General features: G+C 44.2%; 13 non-coding genes across 13 annotated transcripts; all 13 read left to right on the top strand.

Moving 5' to 3' along the window:
* Positions 1-568: 568 nt before the first annotated feature.
* On the top strand, positions 569-759 carry LOC141214846 (U2 spliceosomal RNA). Its single transcript, XR_012284038.1, has one exon. It is a non-coding gene; the product is annotated as a U2 spliceosomal RNA (small nuclear RNA).
* Positions 760-1,874: 1,115 nt separating this feature from the next.
* On the top strand, positions 1,875-2,065 carry LOC141214845 (U2 spliceosomal RNA). The gene has a single exon (XR_012284037.1). It is a non-coding gene; the product is annotated as a U2 spliceosomal RNA (small nuclear RNA).
* Positions 2,066-8,220: 6,155 nt separating this feature from the next.
* Positions 8,221-8,414, top strand: LOC141214964 (U2 spliceosomal RNA). Its single transcript, XR_012284142.1, has one exon. It is a non-coding gene; the product is annotated as a U2 spliceosomal RNA (small nuclear RNA).
* A 1,115-nt stretch (positions 8,415-9,529) lies between these two features.
* Positions 9,530-9,720, top strand: LOC141214843 (U2 spliceosomal RNA). Its single transcript, XR_012284036.1, has one exon. It is a non-coding gene; the product is annotated as a U2 spliceosomal RNA (small nuclear RNA).
* A 2,313-nt stretch (positions 9,721-12,033) lies between these two features.
* Positions 12,034-12,224, top strand: LOC141214842 (U2 spliceosomal RNA). The gene has a single exon (XR_012284035.1). It is a non-coding gene; the product is annotated as a U2 spliceosomal RNA (small nuclear RNA).
* Positions 12,225-13,339: 1,115 nt separating this feature from the next.
* On the top strand, positions 13,340-13,530 carry LOC141214841 (U2 spliceosomal RNA). The gene has a single exon (XR_012284034.1). It is a non-coding gene; the product is annotated as a U2 spliceosomal RNA (small nuclear RNA).
* A 1,115-nt stretch (positions 13,531-14,645) lies between these two features.
* On the top strand, positions 14,646-14,836 carry LOC141214840 (U2 spliceosomal RNA). The gene has a single exon (XR_012284033.1). It is a non-coding gene; the product is annotated as a U2 spliceosomal RNA (small nuclear RNA).
* Positions 14,837-15,950: 1,114 nt separating this feature from the next.
* On the top strand, positions 15,951-16,141 carry LOC141214839 (U2 spliceosomal RNA). Its single transcript, XR_012284032.1, has one exon. It is a non-coding gene; the product is annotated as a U2 spliceosomal RNA (small nuclear RNA).
* Positions 16,142-17,256: 1,115 nt separating this feature from the next.
* LOC141214838 (U2 spliceosomal RNA) lies at positions 17,257-17,447 on the top strand. Its single transcript, XR_012284031.1, has one exon. It is a non-coding gene; the product is annotated as a U2 spliceosomal RNA (small nuclear RNA).
* Positions 17,448-18,562: 1,115 nt separating this feature from the next.
* LOC141214836 (U2 spliceosomal RNA) lies at positions 18,563-18,753 on the top strand. Its single transcript, XR_012284029.1, has one exon. It is a non-coding gene; the product is annotated as a U2 spliceosomal RNA (small nuclear RNA).
* Positions 18,754-19,868: 1,115 nt separating this feature from the next.
* Positions 19,869-20,059, top strand: LOC141214835 (U2 spliceosomal RNA). The gene has a single exon (XR_012284028.1). It is a non-coding gene; the product is annotated as a U2 spliceosomal RNA (small nuclear RNA).
* Positions 20,060-26,052: 5,993 nt separating this feature from the next.
* On the top strand, positions 26,053-26,234 carry LOC141214957 (U2 spliceosomal RNA). Its single transcript, XR_012284136.1, has one exon. It is a non-coding gene; the product is annotated as a U2 spliceosomal RNA (small nuclear RNA).
* Positions 26,235-27,349: 1,115 nt separating this feature from the next.
* Positions 27,350-27,540, top strand: LOC141214834 (U2 spliceosomal RNA). Its single transcript, XR_012284027.1, has one exon. It is a non-coding gene; the product is annotated as a U2 spliceosomal RNA (small nuclear RNA).
* Positions 27,541-27,838: the final 298 nt, after the last annotated feature.

The raw sequence follows: 27,838 nt of genomic DNA, 5'->3' as shown, positions 1-27,838 counted from the left end.
AGAGAACCCAACCCAAAAAGTTTGGTTGATTAGTCTGTGGCATTCTGTTAAACTGTTGCTTATGGCGGTCTCTGTGAGCTTCTCAGCGACATTCAGCCAGCCAGGTATCCTGCCTGCAGTAGATGGAATGTGGCAATGGAACGCTGGCTGCGCGTGTCATAATAGGCTCTGAGCCTTTATATACCTGTGCACAGCAGCAGCCACCTTCAGTCTGCTGCTGGACAGCCAGCAGCAGCAGCAGCAGGAGAGGTATGTAATCAGGAGCCCTCCTGCTAAGGGTAGACAGCTGCTCGTTCCACCCCACCCCCCGCCTTAATTGGTTCTCCTCCCTTCCAACGGTGTTGAGGCGGGTGGGAACAGCAGGGGGTGAAGGTGCTGTGTTTAAAGAGGTGGAGTTATGCAGATCTAAAACGCGTGGATTGCAGCAGCAGCAAGCCGAAAAGTGCAGGCATGTAAGGGATCTAGAGGTTGACAACATGTCTTCTTAACGGGAGTCCAGGAGCTCATCTCCACATATGGACTTTTCAGGATCCTTGGGTGGCTCCGTAGTTTGAAACCAATTCTGGTTATCGCTTCTCGGCCTTTTGGCTAAGATCAAGTGTAGTATCTGTTCTTATCAGTTTAATATCTGATACGTCCCCTATCTGGGGACCATATATTAAATGGATTTTTAGAACAGGGAGATGGAAAAAGAGCTTGCTCTGTCCACTCCACGCATTGACCTGGTATTGCAGTATCTCCAGGACCGGTGCACCCCTTCTTTAATGCAGTTTCTAAAATCAGAAAGAATTGAATTCAATGTTTTTTGTTCATTTTGCTTGTTTGTCGGATTTGGGGATGGACTCTTTGGCTTTGCTTTTCTTCTCCTCATTGGATTTTTCATGTTCAAAGTTGCAGAAGCCAGATTACAAGCTCATTTTGGTTCAACTTCAGCAACTGTGCATTGCATTGCCATGTAATGTGATGCAATGCTATCTTTCTAGCTCTCCCTTTTTACTTCCTTTTGGATAAACAGACATATTAGGCAAGCATTTTGGAGCTTTCACCTAAATAACTACAGGTGGTGAGATAAGCTGCACAATATAATTGACCTTTCAGTATATTGTTGCACACACACCATCTATTTAGCAAATGCCCTTGTTATCAACAGCAGCCTTTTAAACTCACCTGAGCTAACAGGTATGTGCGCTGGTTACTCTGCTGCGCTTAAAATTTCTTTTTTGGTTTGCTACAATGCCTTTTCTGAAACGTTGTCTCCTTCTGCTGGAACACTGACTTCTTTCATTTAATGCCTGCAGACTATAAAAGAGAACCCAACCCAAAAAGTTTGGTTGATTAGTCTGTGGCATTCTGTTAAACTGTTGCTTATGGCGGTCTCTGTGAGCTTCTCAGCGACATTCAGCCAGCCAGGTATCCTGCCTGCAGTAGATGGAATGTGGCAATGGAACGCTGGCTGCGCGTGTCATAATAGGCTCTGAGCCTTTATATACCTGTGCACAGCAGCAGCCACCTTCAGTTTGCTGCTGGACAGCCAGCAGCAGCAGCAGCAGGAGAGGTATGTAATCAGGAGCCCTCCTGCTAAGGGTAGACAGCTGCTCGTTCCACCCCACCCCCCGCCTTAATTGGTTCTCCTCCCTTCCAACGGTGTTGAGGCGGGTGGGAACAGCAGGGGGTGAAGGTGCTGTGTTTAAAGAGGTGGAGTTATGCAGATCTAAAACGCGTGGATTGCAGCAGCAGCAAGCCGAAAAGTGCAGGCATGTAAGGGATCTAGAGGTTGACAACATGTCTTCTTAACGGGAGTCCAGGAGCTCATCTCCACAAATGGACTTTTCAGGATCCTTGGGTGGCTCCGTAGTTTGAAACCAATTCTGGTTATCGCTTCTCGGCCTTTTGGCTAAGATCAAGTGTAGTATCTGTTCTTATCAGTTTAATATCTGATACGTCCCCTATCTGGGGACCATATATTAAATGGATTTTTAGAACAGGGAGATGGAAAAAGAGCTTGCTCTGTCCACTCCACGCATTGACCTGGTATTGCAGTATCTCCAGGACCGGTGCACCCCTTCTTTAATGCAGTTTCTAAAATCAGAAAGAATTGAATTCAATGTTTTTTGTTCATTTTGCTTGTTTGTCGGATTTGGGGATGAACTCTTTGGCTTTGCTTTTCTTCTCCTCATTGGATTTTTCATGTTCAAAGTTGCAGAAGCCAGATTACAAGCTCATTTTGGTTCAACTTCAGCAACTGTGCATTGCATTGCCATGTAATGTGATGCAATGCTATCTTTCTAGCTCTCCCTTTTTACTTCCTTTTGGATAAACAGACATATTAGGCAAGCATTTTGGAGCTTTCACCTAAATAACTACAGGTGGTGAGATAAGCTGCACAATATAATTGACCTTTCAGTATATTGTTGCACACACACCATCTATTTAGCAAATGCCCTTGTTATCAACAGCAGCCTTTTAAACTCACCTGAGCTAACAGGTATGTGCGCTGGTTACTCTGCTGCGCTTAAAATTTCTTTTTTGGTTTGCTACAATGCCTTTTCTGAAACGTTGTCTCCTTCTGCTGGAACACTGACTTCTTTCATTTAATGCCTGCAGACTATAAAAGAGAACCCAACCCAAAAAGTTTGGTTGATTAGTCTGTGGCATTCTGTTAAACTGTTGCTTATGGCGGTCTCTGTGAGCTTCTCAGCGACATTCAGCCAGCCAGGTATCCTGCCTGCAGTAGATGGAATGTGGCAATGGAACGCTGGCTGCGCGTGTCATAATAGGCTCTGAGCCTTTATATACCTGTGCACAGCAGCAGCCACCTTCAGTCTGCTGCTGGACAGCCAGCAGCAGCAGCAGCAGGAGAGGTATGTAATCAGGAGCCCTCCTGCTAAGGGTAGACAGCTGCTCGTTCCACCCCACCCCCCGCCTTAATTGGTTCTCCTCCCTTCCAACGGTGTTGAGGCGGGTGGGAACAGCAGGGGGTGAAGGTGCTGTGTTTAAAGAGGTGGAGTTATGCAGATCTAAAACGCGTGGATTGCAGCAGCAGCAAGCCGAAAAGTGCAGGCATGTAAGGGATCTAGAGGTTGACAACATGTCTTCTTAACGGGAGTCCAGGAGCTCATCTCCACAAATGGACTTTTCAGGATCCTTGGGTGGCTCCGTAGTTTGAAACCAATTCTGGTTATCGCTTCTCGGCCTTTTGGCTAAGATCGTATGACTGTACCTTGATTGGTGCGAGTCTCCTGGAGGAATCCGGACCCTTTTGTGGAGGATTTTCTGCTTTTTCCTGTGGTATTCCATACCGACAGAATCCAAGATGTCTTTTGTGAAGAACACCATCCGTTTGTCCGTGGATCCATCTGACCAGAACAAGAACAACGTGGTTTTCATTGTCCAAGACATCGTTGAAGGCAAAGCTGGAGCAAGACGTTCTGAGATCTTCAGTGTCAACGAATTTTCACGTCAAGGTAATTATGACGTTACCTTTATGGACCAGGATGTTTGCCTTAATGTCTTTGAATGGCTCCGTGGTCACTCTAGTGACCCCTGCTTGGAAGGAGTTAGATGGGAACCTTTGTTTGGTCTGCAAGAAAAGGAGGTGACTGTGACTGTCTATAACCCTTTTACAGACCCTGAGCTGCTGGAGTGCTTCCTCTCTCGCTACTGTGAATATGTGCGGAAGGGAGTGAAGCAAGTCAATTGTCTAGGAATCTTTAACTGTCAGTATAAATTCCGTGTGAAATTGAAAAGGGATCCTGACAGTGTGGGGGGCTTTAGACACCCTCCATCAAATTTTTCCGTTGCAGGCCATAGAGGTTTCCACTTTTACCCAGGCCAGCCCATGTTTTGCCGTAGATGCTTTTCTTTCGGACATACCATGGTAACATGCCTTAAAGGGCAGTGTTGCCGAAATTGCAGAAAGGAGGGGCATATGGCCAACCAGTGTCCAGAGGCCAAGTCCTGTGATGTCTGTGGGAGTAGTGATCACATGTATAAGGACTGTCCTATGAGTGCACCTAGACGTTCTGATAAAGAACAGAAGGAGGAGGAGCTGGAGAGGAGGCAGATGGCAAGCGCACTGAAAGTGCTGGAAAGATTGGAGAGGGAGGAGAGAGAGGGAAGGAGGCGGGAAACTGGTAGAGCCTCTCCCTCTACGGCGCCAGAGGAGGTGTCCCTGAGACCATGTTCTTCTTCTGCTGAAGAAATGAGGAAGAAGCGGAGGGAAGAAAAGGAGTTCTGGAGGGAAGTGGCAAAGGTGGAGAAAAAGGCAGTGTCTGCGAGAATATCTAGGAAAGTGGTGGAAGCAGAGCTGCCTGAGATGATGACTTTTGGAGAGGCAATGGACGCAACAGGATGTGAAGTGCAAATCTCGGAACCCGACAGTCCTGAACACCCTTCGGGTCCTGAAAACATTGAAGATTTTTCTTCGGAGGATGATAGGGGTGCAAAGAAGAGTCGTAGGGAGGATGGTGGGGGCAGTGATGATGCAGTTTTTAGTGAGCCTCAGAGGAAGATCAGAACTGCCAGAATGAGGAGTGTGGCTGGTGAAGCCAGCGGGTCGGAAACCAGCTGTTCTGTTCTGATGGCGGAGGAGGATAGTGGTGGTGCTGGATAGTGTCACCATATAATATTGTAAATGTTTTTTCTTTTTGTCCTCTTGTGAGCTTTGGTTTAGGCCAAAGGCTATTTCTTTGTGTAATTGGTGAAGGAGTAGAAGTATTATGGGATTTACCATAGTGTCCCAAAACGTAAGAGTGTTTAAAAGTAAAGTAAGAAGAGCTGCTATTTTTGAGTTTTTAGCTATGCAAAATGCATCTATTTTTTGTTTACAAGAATGTGGGGTAGTGGATGGTGTGAAAGGGGATGAATGGTCTTATGGAGCGTCTGTGTGGTCGGGGAGTGCATGTAATAAGAATGATGGTGTGGGTATTTTGGTTAAAGGAAGGGAGGTTGTTTTGAGTGATTATTTGGTTATTGAGGTGGGGAGATGTATCCTTGCTAATTTTGTATACAAGAATGTAAAGTTTTGTGTTATTAATGTTTATGCGCCAGTTGAAAAAAATGAGCGCAAAAATTTATTTGAAAAAATTAAGCTTTTTGTTCCAGGAAGAATACCTGTGGTAATTGTGGGTGATATGAACTGTGATGTGGGGAGAGTGAATGTGGATGTGTCTGGGAAAGCATTATTGGAGTTAGTGAATGATTTTGGGTTGTGTGATATGCAGCGCGTGTGTAACATGAATCCTTTGTTGAACACTTTCTTTTCTGAGAGTGGTAGGGTACAATCCAGATTGGATTATTGTTTTATTTCTAAAAATATGGTTTCTGTTAATTATAGGCAGGAAAACGTTCTTTTTTCAGATCATGTGTGTATGTTGTGTGAGTTGGATATAAAAGTTGATGGAGTGTTTGGGAGAGGATTGTGGAAGTTAAATGTTAAACTGTTAGAGAATGAAGATGTGAGAAAGGAGTATGAAAGGCGGTATGAAGAATGGTGTAAGCATAAAAATGAGTTTGGGAATGTTTGTGAGTGGTGGGACTGGGTGAAGAAACAAACAAAAATGTTCTTTAAAAATTTAGGATACAAGTATGCAGCAATTAAAAGAGAGAGTTTTGTTAAACTGAACGCGCGGTTGAGCGTTTTGTATAAGTTAAGGGAAGGAGGAGTTGAGGTGGAGGAGGATATTTTAGAGGTAAAAAAGGAGATTAGTGAGTTTTTGTTGGAGAGAGGGAGAAGCATAGTGTTTAGGGCAAAGATTGATAAGATGGAGAAGGATGAGAAATGTTCTCGGTTTTTCTTTAAAAAAGTTTTTGGAAAGAAACAGAGTATGAGCGTGGTGTATGGAGCAGATGGAAGTGAGGTGAGTGGAGAGGATATGTGTGAAGAGGTGGCTAAGTTTTATGAGGATCTGTATGCAGTGAAACAGAGGGATGAATGTTTGGAGAATGATGTTTTGAGTGTGTTAGAGAGTAAGTTGAGTGAAGCAGAAAGAGAGAGAGTGATGGGTGAGGTGACTGGTGATGAGGTATGGAAGGTTATGTGTAGTATGGCTTTGAATAAGACGCCGGGGGAGGATGGCCTCCCAGTAGAATTTTATCGTGTGATGTGGGGTGTGATTGGTAAGGACTTTGTGGATGTATGTAAGTATATGTGGGGAAACATGGAGGTGGCTGAGAGTATGCGTGCAGGTATGGTTGTGTTAATTCCTAAGAAAGGGGATTTGAAAAGTCTGAGGAATTGGAGGCCAATAACGTTACTTAATTGTGATTATAAAATCTATGCAAAACTTATGGCTAATAGGATGCGTGATGTGATAGAGAGTGTGATTGGGGATGAGCAGTGTTGTGCGGTACCTGGGAGGCGGATTCACGAGTGTGTGTGTATGTTAAGAGATTGTCTATGGGATTGCATGGGTCGTAAGAAGAGTGTATTTTTGTTAAGTTTGGATTTTGAAAAGGCTTATGATAGGTTGTCGCATGGTTTTTTGTTCAGAGTGTTGTTAAAAATGGGTTTTCCGGCTGATTTTGTTGGGCGAGTGAGAAGTTTGTATGCGGGTGTTTATAGCTGTGTTTTAATGAATGGGTATGTGGGTAGGAAAGTGAATGTGTTTTCGGGTGTGCGACAGGGGTGTCCTTTGTCCCCTGTAGCATTTATTTGTGCAATTGAGCCATTGTTGTGTATGCTGAGGAAAGATAAGGTAATTCGTGGTGTGCAAGTGCCGGGAGGTGGAGGAAAAGAATGGAAAGTGAGTGGTTATATGGATGACGTGTGTGTATTATGTGATTCTGAATGTTCGGTGAGGCGGGTGAAGTTGTTAGTGTCTATTTTTTGTGGTGCATCTGCGTTTAAAGTGAATTGGGAAAAGAGTGAGTGTAAGGGTTTTGGAGGCGGAAGTTTAAGTAGGGATGTAGGTGTGAATGTAGTGAATGGACCTATTAAAGTTTTGGGTGTGAAGTTTTCAGAGAGTTTGGATGGGAAAGAAAGTTGGGATGATGCGAAAGGAAAAGTTGAGCAGAAGTTGAATTTTTGGAAATTGAGGAGTTTATCCTTTTTTGGGAAGATTTTAATTGTTAAGAGTGTGGTGTTGCCAATATTTTTATATATTGCGGTAGTATTTCCACCAGGATATATGTGTATGAGAAGCTTGAATAGAATTTTATTTGTTTTTTTGTGGAACTCGAAAATGGAGAGAGCTAGGAGAGAAATTTTGGTTAAAAGAGTGGAAAAAGGTGGTTTGGGTTTTCCGAATTTGGACGTGTTTTTTGGTGTGAATATCGTTGTGTTTGTTTTGAAAGTGATTAGGGAGGATGGAAAGTTTTCATCTATGTGTAGGTATTTATTTGGAGCGTATTTGTTTCGTTTAAAGTGGCAAGAAAGGGATTTGCGATGTCCGATTGCTTTTGAGGTGCCTGTATGGTATGTGTGGGTTTATAAGTTTTTGGTGAGGTATGAACTGTGTGATGCAGATGTGAGATTGCTGGAGAATAAGAAGGCTGTGTATAGGATGATTGAATGTAGAGAGGTAGAATGTGGAATAAATATGGTTAGGGGTGGTGATGTGCAGAAGGTTTGGAAGAAAGTGCGGATGAGTGGTATGACCAACAAACAGAGTGAAGTTGTGTGGCAGTCTTTACATGGAGTATTACCTGTGAGAGAGTTTCAGAGGAATAGAGGTTTGGTGAGGAGTGAAATGTGTCCAAGAAATGGCTGTGGTGGAAGGGAAAGTGTGTTGCATGTTTTTTGGAATTGCCAGTATGCTAGAGATGTGATTGGGAGAATGGGGCCTTTGTGTAAAGAATTGTGTGGTGTGAATTTGTTGTCTTTTGAGTTGTTTATGTTTGGTTTGGGAATATGTGATGGGACGAAGGAAAGAGTCTTGTGGTTGATGCTTGCATGTATAAAGGAAGTGTTATGGGATGTGAGGAATGTGTATGTGTTTAAAAGGAAGGAAATTGCTGTAAAGGATAGTGTGAAGGTGATTTTGGGGAAGATGTATGTGTGTTTCCTATGGGACAAAAAGAGGAGAGGGGAAGTGGATGCAGAGGGAATATGGAAAGTTAAAAAGTGGAGATATATTGTTAGTACCTCTTGATTTTTGTTATTGTTGTTTTGAAATATGAAATAAATATTTCCGATGATGATGGGGACAGCAAATTGCGTATTGGATTTGACGCAGCTGTTTTGATGGAATTTTCCTTTGTCTGGTTTTCATAGACTGTGGAATTTCCTCGTCTGAGGAGAAAAAAAAAAAAAAAAAAAAAAATCTGTTCTTATCAGTTTAATATCTGATACGTCCCCTATCTGGGGACCATATATTAAATGGATTTTTAGAACAGGGAGATGGAAAAAGAGCTTGCTCTGTCCACTCCACGCATTGACCTGGTATTGCAGTATCTCCAGGACCGGTGCACCCCTTCTTTAATGCAGTTTCTAAAATCAGAAAGAATTGAATTCAATGTTTTTTGTTCATTTTGCTTGTTTGTCGGATTTGGGGATGGACTCTTTGGCTTTGCTTTTCTTCTCCTCATTGGATTTTTCATGTTCAAAGTTGCAGAAGCCAGATTACAAGCTCATTTTGGTTCAACTTCAGCAACTGTGCATTGCATTGCCATGTAATGTGATGCAATGCTATCTTTCTAGCTCTCCCTTTTTACTTCCTTTTGGATAAACAGACATATTAGGCAAGCATTTTGGAGCTTTCACCTAAATAACTACAGGTGGTGAGATAAGCTGCACAATATAATTGACCTTTCAGTATATTGTTGCACACACACCATCTATTTAGCAAATGCCCTTGTTATCAACAGCAGCCTTTTAAACTCACCTGAGCTAACAGGTATGTGCGCTGGTTACTCTGCTGCGCTTAAAATTTCTTTTTTGGTTTGCTACAATGCCTTTTCTGAAACGTTGTCTCCTTCTGCTGGAACACTGACTTCTTTCATTTAATGCCTGCAGACTATAAAAGAGACCCCAACCCAAAAAGTTTGGTTGATTAGTCTGTGGCATTCTGTTAAACTGTTGCTTATGGCGGTCTCTGTGAGCTTCTCAGCGACATTCAGCCAGCCAGGTATCCTGCCTGCAGTAGATGGAATGTGGCAATGGAACGCTGGCTGCGCGTGTCATAATAGGCTCTGAGCCTTTATATACCTGTGCACAGCAGCAGCCACCTTCAGTCTGCTGCTGGACAGCCAGCAGCAGCAGCAGCAGGAGAGGTATGTAATCAGGAGCCCTCCTGCTAAGGGTAGACAGCTGCTCGTTCCACCCCACCCCCCGCCTTAATTGGTTCTCCTCCCTTCCAACGGTGTTGAGGCGGGTGGGAACAGCAGGGGGTGAAGGTGCTGTGTTTAAAGAGGTGGAGTTATGCAGATCTAAAACGCGTGGATTGCAGCAGCAGCAAGCCGAAAAGTGCAGGCATGTAAGGGATCTAGAGGTTGACAACATGTCTTCTTAACGGGAGTCCAGGAGCTCATCTCCACAAATGGACTTTTCAGGATCCTTGGGTGGCTCCGTAGTTTGAAACCAATTCTGGTTATCGCTTCTCGGCCTTTTGGCTAAGATCAAGTGTAGTATCTGTTCTTATCAGTTTAATATCTGATACGTCCCCTATCTGGGGACCATATATTAAATGGATTTTTAGAACAGGGAGATGGAAAAAGAGCTTGCTCTGTCCACTCCACGCATTGACCTGGTATTGCAGTATCTCCAGGACCGGTGCACCCCTTCTTTAATGCAGTTTCTAAAATCAGAAAGAATTGAATTCAATGTTTTTTGTTCATTTTGCTTGTTTGTCGGATTTGGGGATGGACTCTTTGGCTTTGCTTTTCTTCTCCTCATTGGATTTTTCATGTTCAAAGTTGCAGAAGCCAGATTACAAGCTCATTTTGGTTCAACTTCAGCAACTGTGCATTGCATTGCCATGTAATGTGATGCAATGCTATTGACGCGCCCCCTGGGACATATTCCTTTTTGAGGGGAATACCCGGCACCGGAACAGATGGGGGGTTGTAGTCTCCGAGCGGCTGTGACCCGGCCCGTGCCCAGGGCGTCAAACTCAGTGTTATGTGGCAGTCCTACAGATGTTATTAAGAGTTCTTTTGTGTCGACTACGCCACCCGTTGTGATGCGGTCACTGTGGCCGCCGCTGCAGCAGGGTCCGCTGAGGCTGATGGTGGGTGCGCAGCTTGGTGGGATAACCCCCAACGGGAGGGGTATAGCCTCAGAGGGGACAGGTGCAGAGGATGGGGGTTGTGGTGGTGCAGTGCAGACGGCAATGAAGACAGAGTCGGGTTGTGCAGTTAAGGGTGTTTACTTACTGCAGATGTTGTACTGGTCACTCCAGCTTCGAGTGACCACCCGAGCCGTGCTGCGTCCACCAGGTCCTGGATCCAGCCAACCCCCAAACAAGTCCGGAGCGTGGCCCTGAGCTCTCCTTCTGTCCCGTTCTCTGGCCGTCCCCACCAGTGATCCACCTAGGTCCAGCTCCCTCGGGCCTTCTGTTGGGACACCCTTGGCCCTGGGTTCCCTGACCCTTCATGTGGTGTGCCTTCGGGGTGGATGTGGTGGGTGACCGTGGCAAACGCTGCCCACGGTCTCCGGTCTCTGGCTGGGGAATGTTTTTACCCCCACCAGCTTGGGTTCCGGTACCCTGATGCCGACTCCTCACCCGGTGCTTTAATTTGGGTTCTTGGGTCCTCTCTGCTGTTTCCCCCTCTGGGTCTTTCTCTCTCTTCTCCTCTCTCACTCTGGGTCCTTCTTCTCCTCTGCTCCTGACTTGTTCTCTGCATCTGACCCTGTTCTTAGTTGGTGCCCACCTTATATACACCCTCTATGTGTGAGCTCAGGTGACCAGCACCCAATGAGCTCCTATCTCTACCCAGACTGCACCCCCTATCTGCCCCTACACTACATGGGATGTTCCACCCCCCTCCCACTCCAGCCAGGAACAGACTCGGTCGTACCTGCACATTTCTAAGTGGGAGTACCGTCGGTCTGCTCCTCGGAAATGGGATGTGTGTAGTGCATGCAGCCTACCGAGCTCAGATCCACACTCCATCCTTGCCCGGGAGTGGAATATCACACCTCTGGGTTGAGGTGCAATACCCCTGTAGCAGCCGAATCCTCAGGGTGCTACACTATCTTTCTAGCTCTCCCTTTTTACTTCCTTTTGGATAAACAGACATATTAGGCAAGCATTTTGGAGCTTTCACCTAAATAACTACAGGTGGTGAGATAAGCTGCACAATATAATTGACCTTTCAGTATATTGTTGCACACACACCATCTATTTAGCAAATGCCCTTGTTATCAACAGCAGCCTTTTAAACTCACCTGAGCTAACAGGTATGTGCGCTGGTTACTCTGCTGCGCTTAAAATTTCTTTTTTGGTTTGCTACAATGCCTTTTCTGAAACGTTGTCTCCTTCTGCTGGAACACTGACTTCTTTCATTTAATGCCTGCAGACTATAAAAGAGAACCCAACCCAAAAAGTTTGGTTGATTAGTCTGTGGCATTCTGTTAAACTGTTGCTTATGGCGGTCTCTGTGAGCTTCTCAGCGACATTCAGCCAGCCAGGTATCCTGCCTGCAGTAGATGGAATGTGGCAATGGAACGCTGGCTGCGCGTGTCGTAATAGGCTCTGAGCCTTTATATACCTGTGCACAGCAGCAGCCACCTTCAGTCTGCTGCTGGACAGCCAGCAGCAGCAGCAGCAGGAGAGGTATGTAATCAGGAGCCCTCCTGCTAAGGGTAGACAGCTGCTCGTTCCACCCCACCCCCCGCCTTAATTGGTTCTCCTCCCTTCCAACGGTGTTGAGGCGGGTGGGAACAGCAGGGGGTGAAGGTGCTGTGTTTAAAGAGGTGGAGTTATGCAGATCTAAAACGCGTGGATTGCAGCAGCAGCAAGCCGAAAAGTGCAGGCATGTAAGGGATCTAGAGGTTGACAACATGTCTTCTTAACGGGAGTCCAGGAGCTCATCTCCACAAATGGACTTTTCAGGATCCTTGGGTGGCTCCGTAGTTTGAAACCAATTCTGGTTATCGCTTCTCGGCCTTTTGGCTAAGATCAAGTGTAGTATCTGTTCTTATCAGTTTAATATCTGATACGTCCCCTATCTGGGGACCATATATTAAATGGATTTTTAGAACAGGGAGATGGAAAAAGAGCTTGCTCTGTCCACTCCACGCATTGACCTGGTATTGCAGTATCTCCAGGACCGGTGCACCCCTTCTTTAATGCAGTTTCTAAAATCAGAAAGAATTGAATTCAATGTTTTTTGTTCATTTTGCTTGTTTGTCGGATTTGGGGATGGACTCTTTGGCTTTGCTTTTCTTCTCCTCATTGGATTTTTCATGTTCAAAGTTGCAGAAGCCAGATTACAAGCTCATTTTGGTTCAACTTCAGCAACTGTGCATTGCATTGCCATGTAATGTGATGCAATGCTATCTTTCTAGCTCTCCCTTTTTACTTCCTTTTGGATAAACAGACATATTAGGCAAGCATTTTGGAGCTTTCACCTAAATAACTACAGGTGGTGAGATAAGCTGCACAATATAATTAACCTTTCAGTATATTGTTGCACACACACCATCTATTTAGCAAATGCCCTTGTTATCAACAGCAGCCTTTTAAACTCACCTGAGCTAACAGGTATGTGCGCTGGTTACTCTGCTGCGCTTAAAATTTCTTTTTTGGTTTGCTACAATGCCTTTTCTGAAACGTTGTCTCCTTCTGCTGGAACACTGACTTCTTTCATTTAATGCCTGCAGACTATAAAAGAGAACCCAACCCAAAAAGTTAGGTTGATTAGTCTGTGGCATTCTGTTAAACTGTTGCTTATGGCGGTCTCTGTGAGCTTCTCAGCGACATTCAGCCAGCCAGGTATCCTGCCTGCAGTAGATGGAATGTGGCAATGGAACGCTGGCTGCGCGTGTCATAATAGGCTCTGAGCCTTTATATACCTGTGCACAGCAGCAGCCACCTTCAGTCTGCTGCTGGACAGCCAGCAGCAGCAGCAGCAGGAGAGGTATGTAATCAGGAGCCCTCCTGCTAAGGGTAGACAGCTGCTCGTTCCACCCCACCCCCCGCCTTAATTGGTTCTCCTCCCTTCCAACGGTGTTGAGGCGGGTGGGAACAGCAGGGGGTGAAGGTGCTGTGTTTAAAGAGGTGGAGTTATGCAGATCTAAAACGCGTGGATTGCAGCAGCAGCAAGCCGAAAAGTGCAGGCATGTAAGGGATCTAGAGGTTGACAACATGTCTTCTTAACGGGAGTCCAGGAGCTCATCTCCACAAATGGACTTTTCAGGATCCTTGGGTGGCTCCGTAGTTTGAAACCAATTCTGGTTATCGCTTCTCGGCCTTTTGGCTAAGATCAAGTGTAGTATCTGTTCTTATCAGTTTAATATCTGATACGTCCCCTATCTGGGGACCATATATTAAATGGATTTTTAGAACAGGGAGATGGAAAAAGAGCTTGCTCTGTCCACTCCACGCATTGACCTGGTATTGCAGTATCTCCAGGACCGGTGCACCCCTTCTTTAATGCAGTTTCTAAAATCAGAAAGAATTGAATTCAATGTTTTTTGTTCATTTTGCTTGTTTGTCGGATTTGGGGATGGACTCTTTGGCTTTGCTTTTCTTCTCCTCATTGGATTTTTCATGTTCAAAGTTGCAGAAGCCAGATTACAAGCTCATTTTGGTTCAACTTCAGCAACTGTGCATTGCATTGCCATGTAATGTGATGCAATGCTATCTTTCTAGCTCTCCCTTTTTACTTCCTTTTGGATAAACAGACATATTAGGCAAGCATTTTGGAGCTTTCACCTAAATAACTACAGGTGGTGAGATAAGCTGCACAATATAATTGACCTTTCAGTATATTGTTGCACACACACCATCTATTTAGCAAATGCCCTTGTTATCAACAGCAGCCTTTTAAACTCACCTGAGCTAACAGGTATGTGCGCTGGTTACTCTGCTGCGCTTAAAATTTCTTTTTTGGTTTGCTACAATGCCTTTTCTGAAACGTTGTCTCCTTCTGCTGGAACACTGACTTCTTTCATTTAATGCCTGCAGACTATAAAAGAGAACCCAACCCAAAAAGTTTGGTTGATTAGTCTGTGGCATTCTGTTAAACTGTTGCTTATGGCGGTCTCTGTGAGCTTCTCAGCGACATTCAGCCAGCCAGGTATCCTGCCTGCAGTAGATGGAATGTGGCAATGGAACGCTGGCTGCGCGTGTCATAATAGGCTCTGAGCCTTTATATACCTGTGCACAGCAGCAGCCACCTTCAGTCTGCTGCTGGACAGCCAGCAGCAGCAGCAGCAGGAGAGGTATGTAATCAGGAGCCCTCCTGCTAAGGGTAGACAGCTGCTCGTTCCACCCCACCCCCCGCCTTAATTGGTTCTCCTCCCTTCCAACGGTGTTGAGGCGGGTGGGAACAGCAGGGGGTGAAGGTGCTGTGTTTAAAGAGGTGGAGTTATGCAGATCTAAAACGCGTGGATTGCAGCAGCAGCAAGCCGAAAAGTGCAGGCATGTAAGGGATCTAGAGGTTGACAACATGTCTTCTTAACGGGAGTCCAGGAGCTCATCTCCACAAATGGACTTTTCAGGATCCTTGGGTGGCTCCGTAGTTTGAAACCAATTCTGGTTATCGCTTCTCGGCCTTTTGGCTAAGATCAAGTGTAGTATCTGTTCTTATCAGTTTAATATCTGATACGTCCCCTATCTGGGGACCATATATTAAATGGATTTTTAGAACAGGGAGATGGAAAAAGAGCTTGCTCTGTCCACTCCACGCATTGACCTGGTATTGCAGTATCTCCAGGACCGGTGCACCCCTTCTTTAATGCAGTTTCTAAAATCAGAAAGAATTGAATTCAATGTTTTTTGTTCATTTTGCTTGTTTGTCGGATTTGGGGATGGACTCTTTGGCTTTGCTTTTCTTCTCCTCATTGGATTTTTCATGTTCAAAGTTGCAGAAGCCAGATTACAAGCTCATTTTGGTTCAACTTCAGCAACTGTGCATTGCATGCCATGTAATGTGATGCAATGCTATCTTTCTAGCTCTCCCTTTTTACTTCCTTTTGGATAAACAGACATATTAGGCAAGCATTTTGGAGCTTTCACCTAAATAACTACAGGTGGTGAGATAAGCTGCACAATATAATTGACCTTTCAGTATATTGTTGCACACACACCATCTATTTAGCAAATGCCCTTGTTATCAACAGCAGCCTTTTAAACTCACCTGAGCTAACAGGTATGTGCGCTGGTTACTCTGCTGCGCTTAAAATTTCTTTTTTGGTTTGCTACAATGCCTTTTCTGAAACGTTGTCTCCTTCTGCTGGAACACTGACTTCTTTCATTTAATGCCTGCAGACTATAAAAGAGAACCCAACCCAAAAAGTTTGGTTGATTAGTCTGTGGCATTCTGTTAAACTGTTGCTTATGGCGGTCTCTGTGAGCTTCTCAGCGACATTCAGCCAGCCAGGTATCCTGCCTGCAGTAGATGGAATGTGGCAATGGAACGCTGGCTGCGCGTGTCATAATAGGCTCTGAGCCTTTATATACCTGTGCACAGCAGCAGCCACCTTCAGTCTGCTGCTGGACAGCCAGCAGCAGCAGCAGCAGGAGAGGTATGTAATCAGGAGCCCTCCTGCTAAGGGTAGACAGCTGCTCGTTCCACCCCACCCCCCGCCTTAATTGGTTCTCCTCCCTTCCAACGGTGTTGAGGCGGGTGGGAACAGCAGGGGGTGAAGGTGCTGTGTTTAAAGAGGTAGAGTTATGCAGATCTAAAACGCGTGGATTGCAGCAGCAGCAAGCCGAAAAGTGCAGGCATGTAAGGGATCTAGAGGTTGACAACATGTCTTCTTAACGGGAGTCCAGGAGCTCATCTCCACAAATGGACTTTTCAGGATCCTTGGGTGGCTCCGTAGTTTGAAACCAATTCTGGTTATCGCTTCTCGGCCTTTTGGCTAAGATCAAGTGTAGTATCTGTTCTTATCAGTTTAATATCTGATACGTCCCCTATCTGGGGACCATATATTAAATGGATTTTTAGAACAGGGAGATGGAAAAAGAGCTTGCTCTGTCCACTCCACGCATTGACCTGGTATTGCAGTATCTCCAGGACCGGTGCACCCCTTCTTTAATGCAGTTTCTAAAATCAGAAAGAATGGAATTCAATGTTTTTTGTTCATTTTGCTTGTTTGTCGGATTTGGGGATGGACTCTTTGGCTTTGCTTTTCTTCTCCTCATTGGATTTTTCATGTTCAAAGTTGCAGAAGCCAGATTACAAGCTCATTTTGGTTCAACTTCAGCAACTGTGCATTGCATTGCCATGTAATGTGATGCAATGCTATCTTTCTAGCTCTCCCTTTTTACTTCCTTTTGGATAAACAGACATATTAGGCAAGCATTTTGGAGCTTTCACCTAAATAACTACAGGTGGTGAGATAAGCTGCACAATATAATTGACCTTTCAGTATATTGTTGCACACACACCATCTATTTAGCAAATGCCCTTGTTATCAACAGCAGCCTTTTAAACTCACCTAAGCTAACAAGTATGTGCGCTGGTTACTCTGCTGCGCTTAAAATTTCTTTTTTGGTTTGCTACAATGCCTTTTCTGAAACGTTGTCTCCTTCTGCTGGAACACTGACTTCTTTCATTTAATGCCTGCAGACTATAAAAGAGAACCCAACCCAAAAAGTTTGGTTGATTAGTCTGTGGCATTCTGTTAAACTGTTGCTTATGGCGGTCTCTGTGAGCTTCTCAGCGACATTCAGCCAGCCAGGTATCCTGCCTGCAGTAGATGGAATGTGGCAATGGAACGCTGGCTGCGCGTGTCATAATAGGCTCTGAGCCTTTATATACCTGTGCACAGCAGCAGCCACCTTCAGTCTGCTGCTGGACAGCCAGCAGCAGCAGCAGCAGGAGAGGTATGTAATCAGGAGCCCTCCTGCTAAGGGTAGACAGCTGCTCGTTCCACCCCACCCCCCGCCTTAATTGGTTCTCCTCCCTTCCAACGGTGTTGAGGCGGGTGGGAACAGCAGGGGGTGAAGGTGCTGTGTTTAAAGAGGTGGAGTTATGCAGATCTAAAACGCGTGGATTGCAGCAGCAGCAAGCCGAAAAGTGCAGGCATGTAAGGGATCTAGAGGTTGACAACATGTCTTCTTAACGGGAGTCCAGGAGCTCATCTCCACAAATGGACTTTTCAGGATCCTTGGGTGGCTCCGTAGTTTGAAACCAATTCTGGTTATCGCTTCTCGGCCTTTTGGCTAAGATCAAGTGTAGTATCTGTTCTTATCAGTTTAATATCTGATACGTCCCCTATCTGGGGACCATATATTAAATGGATTTTTAGAACAGGGAGATGGAAAAAGAGCTTGCTCTGTCCACTCCACGCATTGACCTGGTATTGCAGTATCTCCAGGACCGGTGCACCCCTTCTTTAATGCAGTTTCTAAAATCAGAAAGAATTGAATTCAAAGTTTTTTGTTCATTTTGCTTGTTTGTCGGATTTGGGGATGGACTCTTTGGCTTTGCTTTTCTTCTCCTCATTGGATTTTTCATGTTCAAAGTTGCAGAAGCCAGATTACAAGCTCATTTTGGTTCAACTTCAGCAACTGTGCATTGCATTGCCATGTAATGTGATGCAATGCTATCTTTCTAGCTCTCCCTTTTTACTTCCTTTTGGATAAACAGACATATTAGGCAAGCATTTTGGAGCTTTCACCTAAATAACTACAGGTGGTGAGATAAGCTGCACAATATAATTGACCTTTCAGTATATTGTTGCACACACACCATCTATTTAGCAAATGCCCTTGTTATCAACAGCAGCCTTTTAAACTCACCTGAGCTAACAGGTATGTGCGCTGGTTACTCTGCTGCGCTTAAAATTTCTTTTTTGGTTTGCTACAATGCCTTTTCTGAAACGTTGTCTCCTTCTGCTGGAACACTGACTTCTTTCATTTAATGCCTGCAGACTATAAAAGAGAACCCAACCCAAAAAGTTTGGTTGATTAGTCTGTGGCATTCTGTTAAACTGTTGCTTATGGCGGTCTCTGTGAGCTTCTCAGCGACATTCAGCCAGCCAGGTATCCTGCCTGCAGTAGATGGAATGTGGCAATGGAACGCTGGCTGCGCGTGTCATAATAGGCTCTGAGCCTTTATATACCTGTGCACAGCAGCAGCCACCTTCAGTCTGCTGCTGGACAGCCAGCAGCAGCAGCAGCAGGAGAGGTATGTAATCAGGAGCCCTCCTGCTAAGGGTAGACAGCTGCTCGTTCCACCCCACTCCCCGCCTTAATTGGTTCTCCTCCCTTCCAACGGTGTTGAGGCGGGTGGGAACAGCAGGGGGTGAAGGTGCTGTGTTTAAAGAGGTGGAGTTATGCAGATCTAAAACGCGTGGATTGCAGCAGCAGCAAGCCGAAAAGTGCAGGCATGTAAGGGATCTAGAGGTTGACAACATGTCTTCTTAACGGGAGTCCAGGAGCTCATCTCCACAAATGGACTTTTCAGGATCCTTGGGTGGCTCCGTAGTTTGAAACCAATTCTGGTTATCGCTTCTCGGCCTTTTGGCTAAGATCAAGTGTAGTATCTGTTCTTATCAGTTTAATATCTGATACGTCCCCTATCTGGGGACCATATATTAAATGGATTTTTAGAACAGGGAGATGGAAAAAGAGCTTGCTCTGTCCACTCCACGCATTGACCTGGTATTGCAGTATCTCCAGGACCGGTGCACCCCTTCTTTAATGCAGTTTCTAAAATCAGAAAGAATTGAATTCAATGTTTTTTGTTCATTTTGCTTGTTTGTCGGATTTGGGGATGGACTCTTTGGCTTTGCTTTTCTTCTCCTCATTGGATTTTTCATGTTCAAAGTTGCAGAAGCCAGATTACAAGCTCATTTTGGTTCAACTTCAGCAACTGTGCATTGCATTGCCATGTAATGTGATGCAATGCTATCTTTCTAGCTCTCCCTTTTTACTTCCTTTTGGATAAACAGACATATTAGGCAAGCATTTTGGAGCTTTCACCTAAATAACTACAGGTGGTGAGATAAGCTGCACAATATAATTGACCTTTCAGTATATTGTTGCACACACACCATCTATTTAGCAAATGCCCTTGTTATCAACAGCAGCCTTTTAAACTCACCTGAGCTAACAGGTATGTGCGCTGGTTACTCTGCTGCGCTTAAAATTTCTTTTTTGGTTTGCTACAATGCCTTTTCTGAAACGTTGTCTCCTTCTGCTGGAACACTGACTTCTTTCATTTAATGCCTGCAGACTATAAAAGAGAACCCAACCCAAAAAGTTTGGTTGATTAGTCTGTGGCATTCTGTTAAACTGTTGCTTATGGCGGTCTCTGTGAGCTTCTCAGCGACATTCAGCCAGCCAGGTATCCTGCCTGCAGTAGATGGAATGTGGCAATGGAACGCTGGCTGCGCGTGTCATAATAGGCTCTGAGCCTTTATATACCTGTGCACAGCAGCAGCCACCTTCAGTCTGCTGCTGGACAGCCAGCAGCAGCAGCAGCAGGAGAGGTATGTAATCAGGAGCCCTCCTGCTAAGGGTAGACAGCTGCTCGTTCCACCCCACCCCCCGCCTTAATTGGTTCTCCTCCCTTCCAACGGTGTTGAGGCGGGTGGGAACAGCAGGGGGTGAAGGTGCTGTGTTTAAAGAGGTGGAGTTATGCAGATCTAAAACGCGTGGATTGCAGCAGCAGCAAGCCGAAAAGTGCAGGCATGTAAGGGATCTAGAGGTTGACAACATGTCTTCTTAACGGGAGTCCAGGAGCTCATATCCACAAATGGACTTTTCAGGATCCTTGGGTGGCTCCGTAGTTTGAAACCAATTCTGGTTATCGCTTCTCGGCCTTTTGGCTAAGATCAAGTGTAGTATCTGTTCTTATCAGTTTAATATCTGATACGTCCCCTATCTGGGGACCATATATTAAATGGATTTTTAGAACAGGGAGATGGAAAAAGAGCTTGCTCTGTCCACTCCACGCATTGACCTGGTATTGCAGTATCTCCAGGACCGGTGCACCCCTTCTTTAATGCAGTTTCTAAAATCAGAAAGAATTGAATTCAATGTTTTTTGTTCATTTTGCTTGTTTGTCGGATTTGGGGATGGACTCTTTGGCTTTGCTTTTCTTCTCCTCATTGGATTTTTCATGTTCAAAGTTGCAGAAGCCAGATTACAAGCTCATTTTGGTTCAACTTCAGCAACTGTGCATTGCATTGCCATGTAATGTGATGCAATGCTATCTTTCTAGCTCTCCCTTTTTACTTCCTTTTGGATAAACAGACATATTAGGCAAGCATTTTGGAGCTTTCACCTAAATAACTACAGGTGGTGAGATAAGCTGCACAATATAATTGACCTTTCAGTATATTGTTGCACACACACCATCTATTTAGCAAATGCCCTTGTTATCAACAGCAGCCTTTTAAACTCACCTGAGCTAACAGGTATGTGCGCTGGTTACTCTGCTGCGCTTAAAATTTCTTTTTTGGTTTGCTACAATGCCTTTTCTGAAACGTTGTCTCCTTCTGCTGGAACACTGACTTCTTTCATTTAATGCCTGCAGACTATAAAAGAGAACCCAACCCAAAAAGTTTGGTTGATTAGTCTGTGGCATTCTGTTAAACTGTTGCTTATGGCGGTCTCTGTGAGCTTCTCAGCGACATTCAGCCAGCCAGGTATCCTGCCTGCAGTAGATGGAATGTGGCAATGGAACGCTGGCTGCGCGTGTCATAATAGGCTCTGAGCCTTTATATACCTGTGCACAGCAGCAGCCACCTTCAGTCTGCTGCTGGACAGCCAGCAGCAGCAGCAGCAGGAGAGGTATGTAATCAGGAGCCCTCCTGCTAAGGGTAGACAGCTGCTCGTTCCACCCCACCCCCCGCCTTAATTGGTTCTCCTCCCTTCCAACGGTGTTGAGGCGGGTGGGAACAGCAGGGGGTGAAGGTGCTGTGTTTAAAGAGGTGGAGTTATGCAGATCTAAAACGCGTGGATTGCAGCAGCAGCAAGCCGAAAAGTGCAGGCATGTAAGGGATCTAGAGGTTGACAACATGTCTTCTTAACGGGAGTCCAGGAGCTCATCTCCACAAATGGACTTTTTAGGATCCTTGGGTGGCTCCGTAGTTTGAAACCAATTCTGGTTATCGCTTCTCGGCCTTTTGGCTACGACCAAGTGTTGTTGCTGGAAGACTCCAAAGCCTATCGCATCCTCGGCCTTGAGGCATCGGCAGTTCTACTGTCTTAAGCCTCCTGCTGCTATAGGGGGTGTGCGTGCTGAAGAGAACCAAGAAGGCGATCGACTTATCTGAATATGGCGATGGCGACATCGGCTACTCTCCGTTCTGCTGGAGCTGGCGACTTGAAGATCAAGAACTCTTTCAAGATTGAAGTTGAAGAGCGAGCCCGTGACAAGTTCTCCCTGTCTTTCTTCGTGAGGAAGGTCCTGCTTGAGATCCTGCAGGTGAAAAGGGAGAACATTCTGGCACTTCAAGATGCTCCTGGACGCTTTTTGCTTACCCTGACCTCTGAAGTGGCATCTCAGAATTTTTACCATCAGATCAAGCTGAGACTTCAGGAGGAAGATCTTAAAGGACTGTGTTTTGTGACCCTCTGCCTGGCAGAAGAGAAGTCTGTGGGGGTTCATATGAGCAATCCGCATGTCTCTGAAAAGGATGTGGCTGCGTTTCTGCATAACTATTGCTCTGAGGTCCACTTTTCTCACAAAATCATGAACTCTGAGAGGTTGTGGACCGGAAAATACAAGTTCATCGTGAAGCTGAGAGAAGGTTTGGGAATTGGTGGACTCATTCATCCGCCTCAGAGCTTCCTGATTGGCAGAGAGAGAGGAAGACTCTTCTATCCAGGGATGCCTATCTTCTGCAGAAAATGTATGGACTTTGGGCATTCCTTTGAGAGCTGCAAGGAGGAGAACGCTCTTTGCAAGAAGTGCTATCAAAAAGGACATGTCACTCTGAACTGCCCAAATCAGATGATCTGTAATATCTGCCGTATCCCTGGGCACTCTTTTCGGGATTGTCCGTTGAGAAAAAAGACCTTCAGCTATGCAGATGCAGCTCGGGGGGGAGCCCCTCCGAAGCGGTCCAGTCCTGAAGAACAAACAGACAAATCCAAGGACCCTCCCGGGAACCCTTCTGGGGATCCGCCCAAGGACACTGCTGGGGACCCGCCTGGGGATAGCATTGTTCTCAAGGATTGGTCGGAGAGTCCAGATGGTCATGTGGTGGAGGAGAATCCAGCTGAGTCTGAAGTGGAGATGGGAGAGGAGTCTTCTAAGGAGGCTGGTGGTGAGGAGGAGGAGGAGGAGATTAACATTGACGTGGAGGTTTTGAGGAAAAGGAAAAAGGAGAAGTCGAGTTTGTTTAAGGGAGAGAGCGCCAGCAAAAGACCTGCTGGGCGTTTGAAAATAGTCCTCCCTAATTACTCACCTAAACCGATCATCTCAGTTCCTAAACCTGTAAACCCATCTGATCCGGTGAACATCGAGGAATTCTCAGACACGGACGTTTCTGCGGGTCCCTCTACCCCGGTCGGATTCATGTCAGATACGGACTCAAGCTCTGTTTAAATGATTTATGGCTACACTCAAAATTACCTCACTAAATGTGAGGAGTTTAAAGGGCTCTGTCAAGAGAGCTGCTTTATTTTCTTACCTGATGACTTTAGATGCTGATATTTTTTTACTTCAAGAATGCGGCATTGACCATGACCCTAACTATAACAAACTAAGGGAAGATTGGGCGAACGGACCTTCCATCTGGTCCGGTGAAAATGGATCGCGTGCTACTGGTGTTGGCGTCCTGTTTAAAAACAAAGACTTTAAGGTTACCTCGTTCACTGAAGTTGAACCTGGACGTGCACTAGTTGTTAATGTGAGTTACTGTGGATCCGAGTTCAAGCTGATTAATGTTTATGCATCTCCGATTAAAGAGGAAAGATTCAGTTTATTAGATATCATCAAACTCTTTATACCTGGTCCTACACCAACTGTGGTTGGCGGTGACTTCAATTGTATCCGGTCTGATGAAAATAGGACATCAGGTACTAGAAGGAAAGACAAAACTGAGATGCAGTTAAAAAATCTAATCGACGATACTTGCCTGAATGATGTCTGGAGAGTAAAGAATACCTCTGAACCAGGATACACTTGGGAGAACAATCTTCTAAAATCAAGAATTGACTTTGTTCTGACATCACAGAGTTTTAAAGTGAATAAAGTGGATCTAACAGGTAACATCTTTTCTGACCACAAAACGTTAATTACTCACTTGGAATTGCCCAGTCTAGAGAAAGGGCGAGGTGTCTGGAAGTTGAACACTCTGCTGCTGGAAGATGAAAGTATAAAAGAGGAATTTTTGAAATTTTATAAAAAACTACAGGGGAAAAAACATTATTACAAAAGAATTCTAGAATGGTGGGAGTATGTGAAGTCTCAAATTAGACATTTTTTTCTCTTAGCTGGCAAAAGGAAGGCCAGACAGAATCAGAAATGGTTTAAAGACCTGAATACAAAACTGCAAACAGGTTACAAACTCAGAAATGCAGGGATAGATATGGAGGATGTTATTTTACAAGTCAAAGAAGACATTAAAAAAGCAATTGAACAGAAAGGCAAAGAAATAATTTTCAACGCCAAGGTAGAACATATGGAAAAAAATGAAACATGTTCCAGGTTCTTTTTCAAAAAATCTTTAGAACCCAAAGAATTAATTAAAGAACTTGATGGTGAAACAACTAAAGATGGACTGTTGGACAAAGCGCAAACTTTTTATCAAAATCTTTTTAGCGAAAAGAAAATTGACGCTGATTTTTTACCTGATGCTCTTAATTCATTGCAGAATCACCTTGAAAAGCAAGATCAAGAGTTGTTGATTGAAGATATCTGTGAAGAAGAACTGCTAAGTGCAATCAAAAGCTTTTCTAGAGGAAAAACACCGGGTACTGACGGACTACAAATTGAATTTTATCTTACTTTTTGGGAGATTTTAAAAGACGACCTGTTTGAGATTTTTAAAGCTGTCTTTTTATGTGACAAATTGCCTGAATCTTGGAGAAGTGGTGTGGTCACCCTGCTTTTTAAAAAAGGAGATAAGACTAATCTAGAGAACTGGAGACCAATCACGTTACTCAACGTAGATTATAAAATTATGGCAAAAATCATGGTGAACAGAATGAAGAAGGTGATAGAGAAGGTCGTGCATCCTGATCAGGTATGTGGTGTGCCTGGTCGTACAATTGCAGAAAACTTGAATATTATACGGGACGCAATTTGGTATCAGCAAGAGAGGAAGCAAAAGCTAGCTCTTCTGTCCCTTGATTTCCAGAAAGCGTACGACAGAGTCTCTCATAAGTACCTGTATTCTGTGTTAAAGAAAATGAAATTCCCGGATGTTTTTATTAAGCACATTGCACTTTTATATGATGGAAGTTTTAGCAGGATTTTAATTAATGGTTTTTTATCTTCAGAAGTTGTTCTAAAGTCGGGCGTCAAACAAGGATGCCCACTTTCGCCTCTGCTCTTTATCTGCGCAATCGAGCCTCTACTGGCAATGTTGAGGAAAGATAAGATGGTGAAAGGTGTACCCATACCAGGTGGAAATGGACTAAGTACTAAGTCACTGGGGTACATGGATGACATCACGATCCTGTGCGACTCAGAACAATCGCTGAGAAGAGCAGTAAGAACTACTGATTTTTTCTGTTTAGCATCTGCCTTCAAACTGAACTTGGAGAAGAGCGAATGTCTTGGATTCGGTGATTGGTCAGATGCGCAGATTCCTCAACTTAAAATAAGAAGTGATAAGATCAAAATTTTAGGTGTTGTGTTTACAAAAAAGAATGATGGAGAAGAAAGTTGGCAGTTGGTGAAGGAGAAAATGCAAAAGAAGATAAGTTTATGGAAACTCAGAAAATTATCAATGGAAGGTAAAAACTTGATCATTAAGTCTTTGTTGTTGCCGATAATGTTGTTTTTAAGTATGGTGTACCCCCCGAATGAGAACACAGTAAAGTTTCTCCAGAGACAAATTTTTCTTTTTCTGTGGGGATCAAAAATGGAGAAGGTTCGAAGAGAGACAATGTACAAGCAGCATAAATATGGTGGAAAGAATATCCCAAATATCAAAAAAATTTTGTACCTAAAGTTCTTTAGTTTTTGCTTCAAAATGACCAATCTAAGAACTCATTGGTCTTTCTACTTAAGATATGCAGCTGGAGATATCTTTAGGAAAAGAAAGTGGATAACATTGCCCCCAAATTCTCCTGTCCTAATTACACCGCCAAAACAATATGTCTTACTAGAAAAAACAATTAGACTTTATAACTTACCTGAAGTAGATGTGGAGATGCTGTCAAATTCAAGAAGACTGGCTCTAGAGACAAAGAGAAAAGAAACGATGACAGCAGTGGCAAACTTTACATACACTAAAAGTGGAAGAATTTGGAGAATGACTTATGCACCTTATCTAACAAATGAATATAAAGACTTGGCATGGGCAATAGTGCAAGAATGTGTTCCTGTTAGATTTTTTCAACACAGAAGGGGATTGTGCAATACTGCAAGATGCCCTAGAACAGGCTGTGTTAGAGAGGAAACAGTTTTACACACCTTTTGGAACTGTTTTTATGCCCAAAATGTCTGGAAAGAATTTGGAAGTCTCTTAAAGTTTGTTACTGGTCTTAAGTTTTTAAATCACGAAGAAGTTTTATATGGAAATTTTACATGTCAATCAAAAGAAAAAGAAAGAGTCATTTGGATAATGATAAATGGAATAAAGAATGCGCTATGGAAAGTCCGAAACATATTGCTTTTTAAAAGAGATTTTATAAGTGAAAGTGAATGCATAAAATTAGCACTAAGTGAAATATATATTTATTACCTGTTAGATCTGAAGAGAATTGGGAAAAAAAGAGCCAAGAGTCTATGGAACTTTCATCTGTGGAACCTTGTAGCATGAACAGATTATAAGGCAAGAGAAATATTAGAAGAGAAATAACAACTGAAATATAAGAACAAAATGAAAAAGAAAAAAATCTGTTCTTATCAGTTTAATATCTGATACGTCCCCTATCTGGGGACCATATATTAAATGGATTTTTAGAACAGGGAGATGGAAAAAGAGCTTGCTCTGTCCACTCCACGCATTGACCTGGTATTGCAGTATCTCCAGGACCGGTGCACCCCTTCTTTAATGTAGTTTCTAAAATCAGAAAGAATTGAATTCAATGTTTTTTGTTCATTTTGCTTGTTTGTCGGATTTGGGGATGGACTCTTTGGCTTTGCTTTTCTTCTCCTCATTGGATTTTTCATGTTCAAAGTTGCAGAAGCCAGATTACAAGCTCATTTTGGTTCAACTTCAGCAACTGTGCATTGCATTGCCATGTAATGTGATGCAATGCTATCTTTCTAGCTCTCCCTTTTTACTTCCTTTTGGATAAACAGACATATTAGGCAAGCATTTTGGAGCTTTCACCTAAATAACTACAGGTGGTGAGATAAGCTGCACAATATAATTGACCTTTCAGTATATTGTTACACACACACCATCTATTTAGCAAATGCCCTTGTTATCAACAGCAGCCTTTTAAACTCACCTGAGCTAACAGGTATGTGCGCTGGTTACTCTGCTGCGCTTAAAATTTCTTTTTTGGTTTGCTACAATGCCTTTTCTGAAACGTTGTCTCCTTCTGCTGGAACACTGACTTCTTTCATTTAATGCCTGCAGACTATAAAAGAGAACCCAACCCAAAAAGTTTGGTTGATTAGTCTGTGGCATTCTGTTAAACTGTTGCTTATGGCGGTCTCTGTGAGCTTCTCAGCGACATTCAGCCAGCCAGGTATCCTGCCTGCAGTAGATGGAATGTGGCAATGGAACGCTGGCTGCGCGTGTCATAATAGGCTCTGAGCCTTTATATACCTGTGCACAGCAGCAGCCACCTTCAGTCTGCTGCTGGACAGCCAGCAGCAGCAGCAGCAGGAGAGGTATGTAATCAGGAGCCCTCCTGCTAAGGGTAGACAGCTGCTCGTTCCACCCCACCCCCCGCCTTAATTGGTTCTCCTCCCTTCCAACGGTGTTGAGGCGGGTGGGAACAGCAGGGGGTGAAGGTGCTGTGTTTAAAGAGGTGGAGTTATGCAGATCTAAAACGCGTGGATTGCAGCAGCAGCAAGCCGAAAAGTGCAGGCATGTAAGGGATCTAGAGGTTGACAACATGTCTTCTTAACGGGAGTCCAGGAGCTCATCTCCACAAATGGACTTTTCAGGATCCTTGGGTGGCTCCGTAGTTTGAAACCAATTCTGGTTATCGCTTCTCGGCCTTTTGGCTAAGATCAAGTGTAGTATCTGTTCTTATCAGTTTAATATCTGATACGTCCCCTATCTGGGGACCATATATTAAATGGATTTTTAGAACAGGGAGATGGAAAAAGAGCTTGCTCTGTCCACTCCACGCATTGACCTGGTATTGCAGTATCTCCAGGACCGGTGCACCCCTTCTTTAATGCAGTTTCTAAAATCAGAAAGAATTGAATTCAATGTTTTTTGTTCATTTTGCTTGTTTGTCGGATTTGGGGATGGACTCTTTGGCTTTGCTTTTCTTCTCCTCATTGGATTTTTCATGTTCAAAGTTGCAGAAGCCAGATTACAAGCTCATTTTGGTTCAACTTCAGCAACTGTGCATTGCATTGCCATGTAATGTGATGCAATGCTATCTTTCTAGCTCTCCCTTTTTACTTCCTTTTGGATAAACAGACATATTAGGCAAGCATTTTGGAGCTTTCACCTAAATAACTA

Source organism: Phyllobates terribilis, unplaced genomic scaffold, assembly GCF_046119375.1.
Source record: "Phyllobates terribilis strain yellow unplaced genomic scaffold, ASM4611937v1 Scaffold_223__1_contigs__length_3252167, whole genome shotgun sequence".
In the NCBI taxonomy this organism is placed as follows: domain Eukaryota; kingdom Metazoa; phylum Chordata; class Amphibia; order Anura; family Dendrobatidae; genus Phyllobates; species Phyllobates terribilis.
The sequence above is the reverse complement of the archived record's forward strand: the minus strand, read 5'-3'. Positions and strand labels throughout refer to the sequence as shown.